This window comes from Cheilinus undulatus, linkage group 5 (genome assembly GCF_018320785.1).
Source record: "Cheilinus undulatus linkage group 5, ASM1832078v1, whole genome shotgun sequence".
Taxonomy (NCBI): Eukaryota; Metazoa; Chordata; class Actinopteri; order Labriformes; family Labridae; genus Cheilinus; species Cheilinus undulatus.
The window spans coordinates 47,390,528-47,403,523 of NC_054869.1; positions in this window are offsets into that span (position 1 = coordinate 47,390,528).

The following is a 12,996-nucleotide window of genomic DNA, read 5'->3' on the forward strand; positions in this document are numbered from 1 at the left end:
CTGTTCTCTCTGTCCCACATGCTTTGCCAAATCTGATTCATTTTCCCCTTAATCACACTTTTTGATTCTGTCTTGCTAATGCTCACTTGCATTTCAACCCTGCTTGCCCTCAGTGCCTTCTTTGCCAGTTTGTCCGCCTTTTCATTCCCTTGCACTCCTACATGTGCTGGCACCCAAAGGAATGTGACCTGGCCCCCCTTGCTGTGTATTCTTGTGACTGTGTGCAGAACCTGAAATAGAATGTGTTGTCTACTGTCTGAGTGGAATGATGTGATACTGTCTAGAACTGATGCCGAATCTGAGCATATGACTGTCTTCTTTTGTGATGTTATTTCCACCCATTTTAATGCCACCAACACCGCCACCATCTCTACTGTGTACACCCCCAACCCATCACCTGTTCTTTTGTATATGCCCACTCCTTTTCCTGGTACTGAATCCTGTTACACCCGTGTCTGGATTTTTCGCCCCGTCCGTGAACACCTGCACAAAGTCATTATATTCTTGATTTATAAGATAGCTGAATGCACTCGGTAGGTCCACTGTTTTCCTCCCTGTCCTTTTTTATTTCAAGCAGCGATACATCGACTCTCGGACACACTAGTCTCCATGGAGCCTCTTCAGGGTACACCACTGGTGGGCTTATTTGTAGTCCATCAATTGACATGTCCCTCACTATTTTATTTCCTGCTTTGGCAAAATGCTCACTGGAGTTCTTCCCATTCTCCCAGCTGTCCTGTAGCACTTCTTTTGTTGGGTGACTGCCTCTCTGTCCCTTCAAATTCACCCAATAATTAGCCATCAGCTGCTTTCTCCTTAACTCCAGTGGCATTTCTCCCATCTCTACCTGTATGGCAGGAATTGGTGATGTCCTAAAAGCTCCACTACAGATCCGTAATGCTTTTGCCTGTATGACATCTAACTTCCTTAAATAACTCTTAGCTGCTGACCCATACGCCACACTACCATAGTCCAGCACTGATCGTATCAGTGCAACATAAACTCTTTGGAGTGAGTTGCAGCTTGCTCCCCAGTCTCTTCCTGCCACACATCGCATCACATTTATGACTTTCTTGCACTTTTTCTCTATCCTGGTGACATGGCCTGACCATGTTAACCGTTCATTGAACACGACCCCAAGGAATTTAAATTCTGGCACCCTTTCCAACTCTTCCCCATACATTTTTAACCTGACATCTTCTCTGATTTTCTTCCTGGTAAAGAACACTGTTTTGTTTTTTTCTGTTGAAAACTTGCATCCCCAGTCATATCCCCATTCAGTCACTTGATCAATAGCTCCTTGAAGTTTCCCAATAACATGCTCAACGTTTCTGCCTCTTTTCCACAAGGCTCCATCATCAGCAAACAGCGACCTGCCTATGTCTACCTGCAGTTTTGAAAACACATCGTTAATGCTTATGCTGAACAGTAATGGGCTGATCACACTCCCCTGAGGCGTGCCATTCCCCACCACATACTGTGTTGACATGACTGTCCCGATTCTCACTTGAATTTTCCTTCCAAACAGAAAGTCTTTAATCCAGTTAAAAGCTCTCCCTCCAACTCCTATCTTAGACAGCTTTATAAGCAGTCCTTCCCTCCACATCATATCATATGCTTTTTCAATATCAAAAAACACTGCGATAACTGTCTCTTTGTTTGCTTGGGCCTTTCTTATTTCTGTTTCCAGCCGTATTATTGGATCCATTGTACTCCTTCCTCTTCTAAAGCCACTCTGATGGTTTGCTATCTTGCCTGCCTTCTCCAGCTGGTAGGTTAACCTTTCTGTTATCATTCTTTCCATTACTTTGCATATGTTCGAGGTCAGTGCTATTGGCCTATAGCTTGATGGTTTTACTGGATCTTTTCCTGGTTTTCTTATTGGAATGACCACTGCTTCTTTCCACACTGCTGGTAGTTGGCCCTGTTCCCACACTTTGTTATAGAGCTCTAACAGTCTCTTGAGCGTTTTCTCTCCTAAGTGCATCAGCATAATGTAGCTTACTTGATCTTTCCCTGGAGAAGTTGGTTTGGATTTGTTAATTGCCCTCAGCATCTCTTCCAGTGTAAATGGTTCATCCAAAATGCCATTGTCATCTTCCCTCCTGTCCAATACTTCTAGGTGCTGGCTTAATGTCTTTCCTCTTCTTCTGTTACCTTCTTCAGACAAGTTTTCTGAGCTGTGTATCTTTGCAAAGGCCTTGACCATTATTTCTGCTTTCTCTTTATCTGTCACCACTGTTTTACCCTCATCTATCATGACAGGATATTCCCACTCTCTCCTGTCTCCTCCCATTCTCCTTATCATTCCCCATACCTCTCCTACCGGTGTCGTTCTTCCAACTGAGCAGCAAAAGTTCCTCCAGCTTTCTCTCTTGGCTTGTCTTACTGTTCTCCGCACCACTGCTTGTGCCTTTTTATACAGAATTAAGTTCTGCATGTTGTGAGCTCTTTTAACCAATCTTAATGCCCTGTTTCTTTGCTTTACAGCCTGACGACACTCCTCCGTCCACCATGGTACCAGCTTCCTCTCACTCCTTCCTTTACTCCTGGGAATAGATTTTTCTGCTGCTGTGATGATTGTTGATGTTATCTGGTTGTTTAGCTCATCCACACTATCTGGCTTGTCAGCTGTTGATATCTTCTCCTCACTCAATCTTTGGAATTCACCCCAGTCAGCCTTTTCAAATCTCCATTTTTTAACTCCACTGCCTTGTCTTCCTTCCACTTTCTCTCCCACATAACATGCCACTGGATAATGATCACTGCCCATTATTGTTTGAAGAACTTTCCAGGAGCTGATTCCAGCCAAAGAGTTAGACAGAAGTGTGATATCTAATGCTGACACTGCACCCGTTGTTATATTAATCCTAGTGCCCCTTCCATCATTCATACAGACTAGTTCATTATTATCCATCAGTTCTTCAATTACTTTCCCATTTGAGTCTGTCTGTAATGCTCCCCATGTGGTACTATGAGCATTGAAATCCGCACACCAAACCTTTTTAGATCTGTTTTGGCCTTGTATTTGCAGCAAACTGTCCAAGTTTAACCTTTTACATGGGTTGTAGTAGTTGATTACTACCAGTTCTTCACCTTTATTCCATATCTCCACAGCTATATACTCCAGCTCCTCTCCTTTCTCCAGCACTCTACTTGGTATTCCTTGTTTTATGAGCGTTACACATCCTCCTCCTCCCCCTAGATTTCTATCTTGTCGATGTGTTACATAGCCGTGCACAACAAAATCCAAACTAGGTTTTAACCATGACTCCTGGATGCACACAATGTCAGGTTTTTCTTTCAATTCTTGGATGAAATGCTTGAACTCCTGGCCATTTGCCAGCAAGCTCCATGCATTCCACTGCAAAAGAAAGACCATAATCAATATTAACCAATACATGGTGTTTCCTGGCTGGACTGATTAGTGAGGTTTTCCCCCTTTCTTCCCATGTCAGTCCTACAAGTCCTAAGTGATTTACTGCTGCCTTGACTATCAGCTGAATTTTCATATCTTTTGACTTAACTTCAGCAGTGCTGTTTATCACTCCTGCTATGAAAGTTACAAGGGCTTTTTGTCAATGCACAGCTCATTGTTGGGTTTCTTTTGTAACACTCGGCCCCCTGCTCCTGTCTCTTTCTTTCCCTTGTTACTCTTCCTGCCTCTGCATAAGAGAGCTTTCTCTCCACTCTTACTCTCTGAATTTCATTTTTCCTTTTCATGAACTCACATCCCCCATAAGCCACACTATGAGCCCCACCACAGTTACAGCACTTTGGTTGCACTCCATCACCACACTTCCCATATTCATGGTCTCCCCCACAGCGAGCACATCTCCTTTGCTCCTTACAGACTTTAGCTGTGTGTCCAAATCTTTGGCATTTAAAGCACCTTAGTGGTTTTGGCACATACACCCTCACAGGGTAGCTCATGAAGCCCAGGAGCACCTTGCTTGGCACAACATTTCCTTCAAACTCAATCAGTACTGTTTCACTGTCCTTTTTTGCTCCATCCCTTGTTGTTTTCATTCTCAGCACACTTTTCACTTTGGCCCCTCTGATATTTTTCTTAAGTTCCTCCATATTAACTGCCAGCGGCACACCTGTGATGACCCCTTTACAACCTCCTTCTTTTTGAGCTCCAACCCTTCTCGTGCTCTCCACCTTAGCTTTTCCTATCTCCTTTAAATTGAGAGTTTTCTCAAGCTGCTCTTCATCCACACATCTCACCAGTAGATTTCCATCATTAAGGACTTTGGCGTACAATATTTCTCCGATCCTATTTGCCAGAGTTGTAGTTAGCATGAATGGATTGATTTTCTTCATAGATTCTTGTCCTTTTCCATTGAATCTTATGATGGCACATTTGTCTGACCTGTTATTCTTCTGCTGCTCATAGCCCTCTCCCTCACTGTCAGATCTGTCACTGTTGGATTTCCTGATCCTTTTCGTCCCCTTTCCTTGGTGATCAGTAACCCAGTTCCTCACTCTCCCCTCACTCCCTTCTCCTCTCCCTTCACCGCACTCCATTTCACGCAAACTACACACATCTGAGTCACAACAGGATTCGTCATAACCCGCCTCCTCCCCTAACTCTGGCCATTCTGGTCGGGAAAACCTTCCCGGTTTTCCCTGATTTAAATGCCCAGATGACGTTTCCGCCATCTCATCTCCACCACTAAACAGCTGTTTGGCTAGCTACAAGGTGTAGCGCACAAATCTCGTCTTACCGGGCCTGTACAGGCCGTCGGCCGAAACCTATGCGAACCACTCCTTATAACCAACCGTTTACCAAAACCAAAGTCCGTAATCCAAAATCAGAGCCAAATAAACCGTATATTGTTCCTACCAGATGTGCCGATACCGGTTCAAATTTTCGCTCCACTGCTCAACGTCACTTCCGCCCTCCTCCTGCCACGCCATCTATTAACTGATTGAGGAGGCTGGAGCAGCCCCTTTTATATCCTGTTGCTCCTCCCACAGGAAGTGTTTAATTATATTTTTTTTTGTCAAAAACTGATTTTCTCATAATTTAAACACAGTTTAAACTTTAAAACCTCAACAATTTCTACAGCATTATTCAATACATTTTGTCTTTCATTCTAAGTCGACAACAAACTCACACTTGCTGAGAAAATGCATGAAACAAACAAAGGAGTATGTTTTTTACAAACTAGGAAGCTGTCTTTTTGCGCCATCCCGCCTATTTACAATGCAGAAATGCCTTACCTCGGGTTTCTCAGATTCACCTGCAGACGGGACATGACGGGGTGAAAATGCGGCGCACCTCCAGGTAGGAGCGTTGGGATAAACTTATTTTAAAGTACGAAAATAGAGCTTTGAGTTGTGCGACTTTGTTCTTGCCTCCTAAAACGGAGACGAAGGGAAGGATACAAGGACAACGGCGAATTTTACCGCGTGCTTAGAGAGCAGGGAAAAGTTTGGCGCGTGTCTGTGCGTAAGTGCAGACGTTTCCCTCGCAGCCCGCTGGACGCCACACAGGTGTGCAACAAAGATAGTTTGAGTTTGATAAATAAAATAGTAATTGTAAAGCTACTATAACTTCCTTCTCTTCACTACTCTAAGAATACATTCAGAGTCAGTTAAAGGTAAATTCTTAATAATCCCACATCAGCTTGACATCCCGTTATATTCTCCAAATGAGGTCACGTTAGGTTCATCTTAAAGCTGTAGCTGATATTGATAGATTCCCCCAATCCAAATTATCAACAGTCTGTTTGCTTTTTCCCTTGAGAGGCGTTTTTAGCATTGTGAAAGCCCCAGTCAAAGACAAACATGAGGCCTTTTTTCATTTAGCTAAAAGTTATCGCAGTAGAACAAAATATCAAGAAGCATTTTTTTCAGGTAATAGCACCAAAGAACTACAAGAAATACCCAAATCTGAAATGTATAAAACCACTGACTCAATAACACGTTCTCTTCACATCCCAAACTTGCATCATAATTCAAACTCTGTATATTACTAATATTTTAACCTCCTAATCCCTGCATGTACATATGAGGGCGTTTTATCTCGGCTTTCCTACAACATAGTAATAATTTCTATTAGAATTAAAAGATAATAATTATCTAGAGTGCCCATAAAAGTTTAAGTTGATTTACTTGAACAGTTTGGAGAATTTGCTGTGAAATTTTGATAAATATTTTGGGGAATTTGCTTCGAAATTGCAAAGAATTTTCATGTAATTTTTTGGATGCATTTTTCTATGTACATTCGAAAGCATCATTGGAAGTTTCAGGGGAATTTTTTGGGGTATTGTGAAGGGAATTTGGAAAATTTGTTTGGATGTTTATGGGGAATTTGGAAATTTTCAGGTATCTTCAAGCAGATTTGGGAAATGTGTTTGAAATTTTATTGGAGTTTTTGGGAGGAATTTGCTTTGAAGTTTTTTGGTATTGTCACAAACATTTGGAAATTTACCTGTAAGGTTGTGGGAATTTGATTTGGAGATGTGTGGGGGTCCTTTTGAATTTTCAAGAACTTTCATGGAATTTTTAGATGGTTCAGGGAATTCCTGACATTGTGTATGTATGTATAAATTTGTGGGAATTAGCTGAGAAATTTTAGGGGGAATTGACTTGAAAATTTTCAGGAATTTACATGGAATTTGGGAGGAAGATTTTATTGTAATGTTAAGGCTGTATGATAAAATTTTGTTGAAAACTTTTCAGGTAATATTTGAAGGAATTTTGGGGTAATTTTTATGGAATACCTTAAAGATGTTTAAGAATTTTCTAAAAAATTTAAGTAATGTTTTGAAGATGGATATTTTAGGGAATTTGCTTGGAAATTTTGAAATGGGACAAAATTCCTGAAGGACAGCCATCACTGCAGCCCTCCACTGATCTGAGCTTTATGACAGAGTGGCTAGACAGAAGTCTGTTCTCCTCAGTGTAAAACACATGAAAGCCTGCTTGGAGTTTGCAAAAGACACATGAAAGCCAAGAAGGCTTTCATCTGTTTTGCCCCGAGGAGGGGCTCCTGTCTAGCTACTCTGCCATAAAGCCCTGATTGTTGGAGGGCTGCAGTGATGGCTGTCCTTCTGGAAAATTTTCCTCTCTCCACACAGGATTTCTAGTTTGGTCACCTCTCTTACTAAGGTCCTTCTTCCCTGATTGCTCAGTTTAGCTGGGTGACCCACTCTTGTAAGAGCTGTGATATGCATTACCATCTGTAAGGCCTTCTATAGAGAAGTACGTGCCTTTCCAAACTAGAAAAGCAGTCAGAGAGTGCAGAGCTCCACCACTACCCCTATCTCCCAACAGTGAAGAATTCTAAAAAAAAAAAAAAAAATTCCCGGAACCATCCCCAGGTGCCCCCACCATGGCACTTGCTGATTACTCCCTCCCCGGCGGGGTGGGAACACGGTGAGGCAAGCCATTGGGTTTGTTACGAGTGGACTACCATGGTGGAAGCATTGCCTGCTGGTGCCAACAGATGCACTGACAGTCTCACCCATGGTCTCACTGGACGACTGGAAGTCATGGCAGAGGATGAATATTCCTCTATTTCTCCCAGCATTGTGAGTATTTTTGCTACAATTCGCTGTCTTTCTCTCTGTTACACTCCGACTCGTCTCTTTGACTGGGCGTGCATCTTTCAAACTGTATAAACTCCGTAACTTTGAATAGAAACACACCAAAAACATGCTGCTGGGATTAAAGTTACTCAAGTCTGCCATCTCCTGGTGTAAAGTGGTAACAGCGCAGACCTCCGCCATTAGCCCTATCTCCCAATAGTAAAGAATCCTTTTAAAAATTTCTGGATCTAGACGGTGATCTAGATCAGTCCCAAAATCTAATCAGTTCTTCCTTATGCCATTTCTGACATTTCCTGAAAATTTCATCATAATCCATCCATGACTTTTTGAGTTATGTTGCTAACAAAATAACATAACGAACTAACAAACGAACAAACCCACCCGATCACATAACCTCCTTGGCAGAGTTAATAATAAATTTTTTTGGATTTTTTGTCCCCCTTATTCCTGACCCCCATGGTACTTTGTGTGAAATATGGGCAGTACTTCCAGTCCTCTCTAAACTGGACTTTGCATAGCGACAAGATGCTAATCCTGATTATGAGAGTAATTTGGAGATTAAAATATGTAAACGTCGTCTGTTATATAATTATTCTTACACCCTCTACAGGGGAGGAAAAAATAAAGAGATAACCTCAGATAATGTAGCTACATAAGCTTTACTAGCTAACTTTATTAGCTCTGCATCAGTATTTGCATGGTAATAGGGAACATCATGCTTAGTTCAAGAAGTTGAGCCATGACCTCATATGCTTTAGAGAAGATGTAGAGCCCAGGGAGAGCTCTGACATTTCTCTCTTTAGTTTGCAGAGTTTGAAGAAATTGTAATTTCACCAACTATTCCCTCTTTAAGTGAATTGCATTAATATCCTTGATTCACTTAATCAGCTCTTCAGTTTGGTGCCGCTCAAATATTAAGAATTAATATCAAATTAATATTAAAAGAATTATATCTCTGATGCATTCAGGCAGTGAACAGATTGTTTAAAAAACTTGTTAGAAATACCTATTCAACTTTGTTTAGTTACTAGTACCACGAAAAGAGCAACAGGTAGTCGCTGTTACAGAAAATATAATGTATAACTTTAAGCTTATAATAACATTTAGCTGGATGCCTGACTTATAAATACAAAGTAATACTAACAAAACTGAAGATTTATTGCTTTAAAAACAACTGCAGGTTGTTAAGTCACTTTAGTAAGTCGTTGGAAGAATGTGTTTTTGCTATTATCATTACTGTACTGGAAGTTCCACCCACATTTGTAGTCAACCCCGAGGATTAAGGTGGATTGTTTGTTATTAGTTTTGTGTTACTGAAAGTCAGAGCCTCTGCACATAAGTTAGTGCCTCAGAACAATTCTTTACAACTGTGTCCTTGCTAAAGCGTTGTTTCTTTTGTTATTCAACCATTTCAGACCAGTCAGAGGAGGATGTGATGGTGATGTCATCAGGGAGGAAAAGGTGCAGATCTGAAGGAGGCAGGTAAACATGGAGGCCAAACAATGATAACATGATGATGGTGATGTTGTTTTACATCATGTGTCAGATGTAGTCAGTCTGATTTGATAATTGGTCTCATGGAGCTGATTCATAAGTGAAAGCCAGAAAAAGTAGAAATAAGCAGAGGGGGTTTAATTATACACTCTAACACAGTCCCACCAGAACTTTTGCTTTTGTGAGTCTCTGCTAGCCAGGACTGTAATCCTGTGTTTTTTAACAGATATATTAGGTTACCAAAAATAATGAAAAGGGATTAAATCACACATCTTTCCACCTCTAGATCCACAATCAGTGTGTGTTTTACAGGAAGCACCATACCGTTGTGTATTCTCTAACACTTTTTCCACAATGCTATATATTGATCAACGGGTATGGTATATTGAGAGATTGCCTATCGGTTGTTGTTAACCATATTCTGAAACAACTTCCTGCCCAGAGCTGCTGAGTCCCAGTTTGCCTGTTATTGAGCTGGCCATAAAAGACAGGGGCAAAGAGAGAGAGCCATACAGACTGACAGACAAAAACAAATAGAAAAGAGCTACTCTGTCTGCTGGACCTGCACCACTCAAAAGTTCATTGGAGCTACTCTGTTATGTTTTTATTGATGCAACCCTTTGAGCAGCAAATGCATCTTCTGCTTTCACTCATTCTAGCTGACAACATATAAAGGTAAGAGGTCTCTTTATTTTGAAGGTATGTTTTTTGGTTACTCTTTCACAGCAACTGACTGGGATAGTTTTTAGTTTCACTGTTTTTGCTATAGCTATGGTCCTACCTAATGCAAATGAAAGCATCACAGTGGTACATGAAGGAAAAACACTAGCTGTGCAGGCATTTAAAGAAGTAGACTCAAATATAAACCATGCAACTGTATTGCCCTACATGGTTCTAGATCTGCAATTAATTTACTTTCTGTTCTAAAGACAAGCTACTGACTGAGTGAAGATACTGTGACTGGATTGTGTGCAATAAGTCTTATTCATTTTTTTTTTATTTTTACATGTCTAATATCAGTAGGATTTTTTTTAAATTGGTGTGTACCTAGCAAGGATTTGTGGATATTTCACCAGCAGTTGGACTTAGTTTGTTTGAATCTGAACATTTTAACTTAACCCAAAGACATTGATAATCGTAATAATATTTCTGTTTCAAATAAAATGGCTTACGAAACCTTTGTACTCAACACAAAGTGAAGCATGTTTGCTCTTAACAGATTAAAAAACAGACAGAACTCTTTCTCTTGTGCTTCTCCCCATCAGGTATTCAGTTTTTGTTTCCTTTAAAGTTGTTTACAATTTTTATTTTTTTGATAATTTCTGCTTCTGATTATCTTCAAAAATGATCAGCTAGACTGGCTAGACAGTGTAATCTCTGTTTTTCACAGAAATGTGACCATCCATGGCTATTTACCAGACATTTAAACCCATTTGCAATTCTACTTGCAAATTACATGAATGCTTTTGTTCACATGTGCATATGAGTCAGTGCTTGTGCTTGTGCATCTCGTTATCAAGGTTTGGAGGCTGGGCAGCCCATTGATCAGGCTGGGAGGGGGGCTTACCCACATCCCTTGCTCCAGATGCCCACTGGGTGTGAAGGACACTGATGTGACAGCAATAATTACAGAGGCAGGAAGCCAGCACTATAAGCATTCACAGCAGCAGCTAAGCCGCACTCCACTAGTCTAAACCAATCCTCTACCAGCCACTTTACACCTCTTCTCCCTTCTGGGTGTATTGTATTTCAAGAATGGCATGTCAACAAAGGGTATTATTCATAGCTGTCATAACTTGACAAACATTGACAAAGAGACACGACGTACAGACGTGTTTGAACAAACAGAGCATATTCTGTAATGAAAAAAGGGAGGTGCAAATTTGAACACTTTCATTTCTGTTCATAAAGTATGCAGGAAAGCTTTTGGTGCCATATTTTTAATCGTGATTAATCTCAGAAGTTCTGTAGTTAATTGCAATGTCTTGAACTAAAGGTAACTGACTCCCAGGTTTGATACAGAGCTGCTTTTTTAGGTAGACTGAAGATTTTAACATGAACTTAACCACGTAAAAAGCACTTGGTATGTTCTGGAAAAGAAATATGTGAACAGTAAAAAGGTGAATGTTTGATAACACATGGTTCAGGTGATTTTTGACTTGTCCACTGAGCTGTCTGAGATTTTTAAAGTGAAATGAGACATGAGGAAGCAGTGGTGGACTTCATTTACATCACTGTGGCTGCAGGGAGATGCTGCAGGGGCTTAACTATGTCTGTTGAAAGCAAAAATAAAACATGGGATTAGTCGCATTAATCGTGATTAATGTGATCAATCTTGAAAGCTCTAATTGCTCTATGTATTCCTGTAACTGCAGCGGCAGGGGATATAAACCCCAAATCATTCAAGTCTTATTCCCAGTGTCCTTTAAACACTGGAAAATAGTTTCTTTAGATATGAACTTATCAGGGATTGGCCTTGAAATTAGGGATGCACAGATACTGATACCACTGTCAGGTATGGATGCCGATACCAAACCTAAGTACTCGTACTCATGAAACATAGCAGATTCTGTACTTGGAATGTGAGTATGTAGTCAAAGTTGGAGCCATGTCTGCAGTTAGGTGATGATTTAACATAAATGAGGATGCTCTGCATGCTAACCATGCACTGATGCACTTTCAGTGGAGCAAAAAGGAACACTGATGAAAATAAAACAAGTTTTCAAGATAAATTGAAGAGCTTTTATGGTATTACTAAGTACTCATTTGTACTCAGTATCAGTGAGTAGTCAAATGTAAGTACTCGTACTTTTTCTGGAAGAATGTGGTATTGAGCATCCCTACTTGAAATAAAATAAAAACAGATTCAGAGATGACTTTGACAGTACAGGTGATTCAGTTTTACTTAACTGTAAGGGAAACAACAGATGTTTAAAGTTTACCATTACCCACTTATGTACTGTAAATTCTTTGATATTATAATGACTGCTGGCCATTGTTTCAGTTTTAAAACTGTACTTTTAGTTCCTTCAGGCAGAGTTTTAAAACAAAAATCTCAGATAATCCTCATTATAGCAGACAGCATGTCAAAACCGAGGTTAAGAAAATTAGCAACAGTAAAAGGAACAGCGCAAAAGAGTTTTTTAAAAAAAGGATTTATCTGGCAGATAGGAATGAACATTTTCAGAATTAAAGCTTTTGTGTGTTGACACCTTATTATTGTAAGGTTATGTTTGATTTAACTAGCTCTTAGAGCTACATCTAAGCTTTACTTTTATCCTGCCATTGAAGTAAGACAATTCTCACTTTATAAGCCAGATTTAAAGGCTATCTTGTATTAACTTGAGCAATGTTAACACCTTAATGACATTAAGAAAGATTTTCATTTTAAAAAATGTATCAAGTCTCCAATTAAAGCAATGAAAATAACAATGTCAGCATTTAAACATTTTTTATATAATCCCTCCAGTGAGGACAGGTTGCTCTTAAGCTTTGCTGGTGTCATTCAATATTTGAACTCAGGACATGTGCAATAAGTTACCCCACCATTTGTTTTAATTATGCACGTTTTCATTGACTCAGTCCCCTTTTAATTATTTCCCCATTGATCTGTATAGTAACTCAACATGCAGGTCAGTGAACAAGAGCTCCTGTTGCTGGAGGCTCAAATATCAGGAACAGCGATTGCTTACATGAATAAATCTCTACAGCCCACATTAGTAAAGTTATATATATATATATATGTATACATATATATACTATATTTTTATGTTTAGTCAATCAAGATAATTATGGCTTGAAAAGCTAGTTTAAGCCATCCTTTTTTTAGCCATTGTCAACGCTTCAGATTCTCATGAACTGTGTCAGATGTTTGCCAACTCTGTTAGAAGGCAGTTTTGTTCATTTTTTCATTTTTACAAAAAATGCACTATGATCTGTT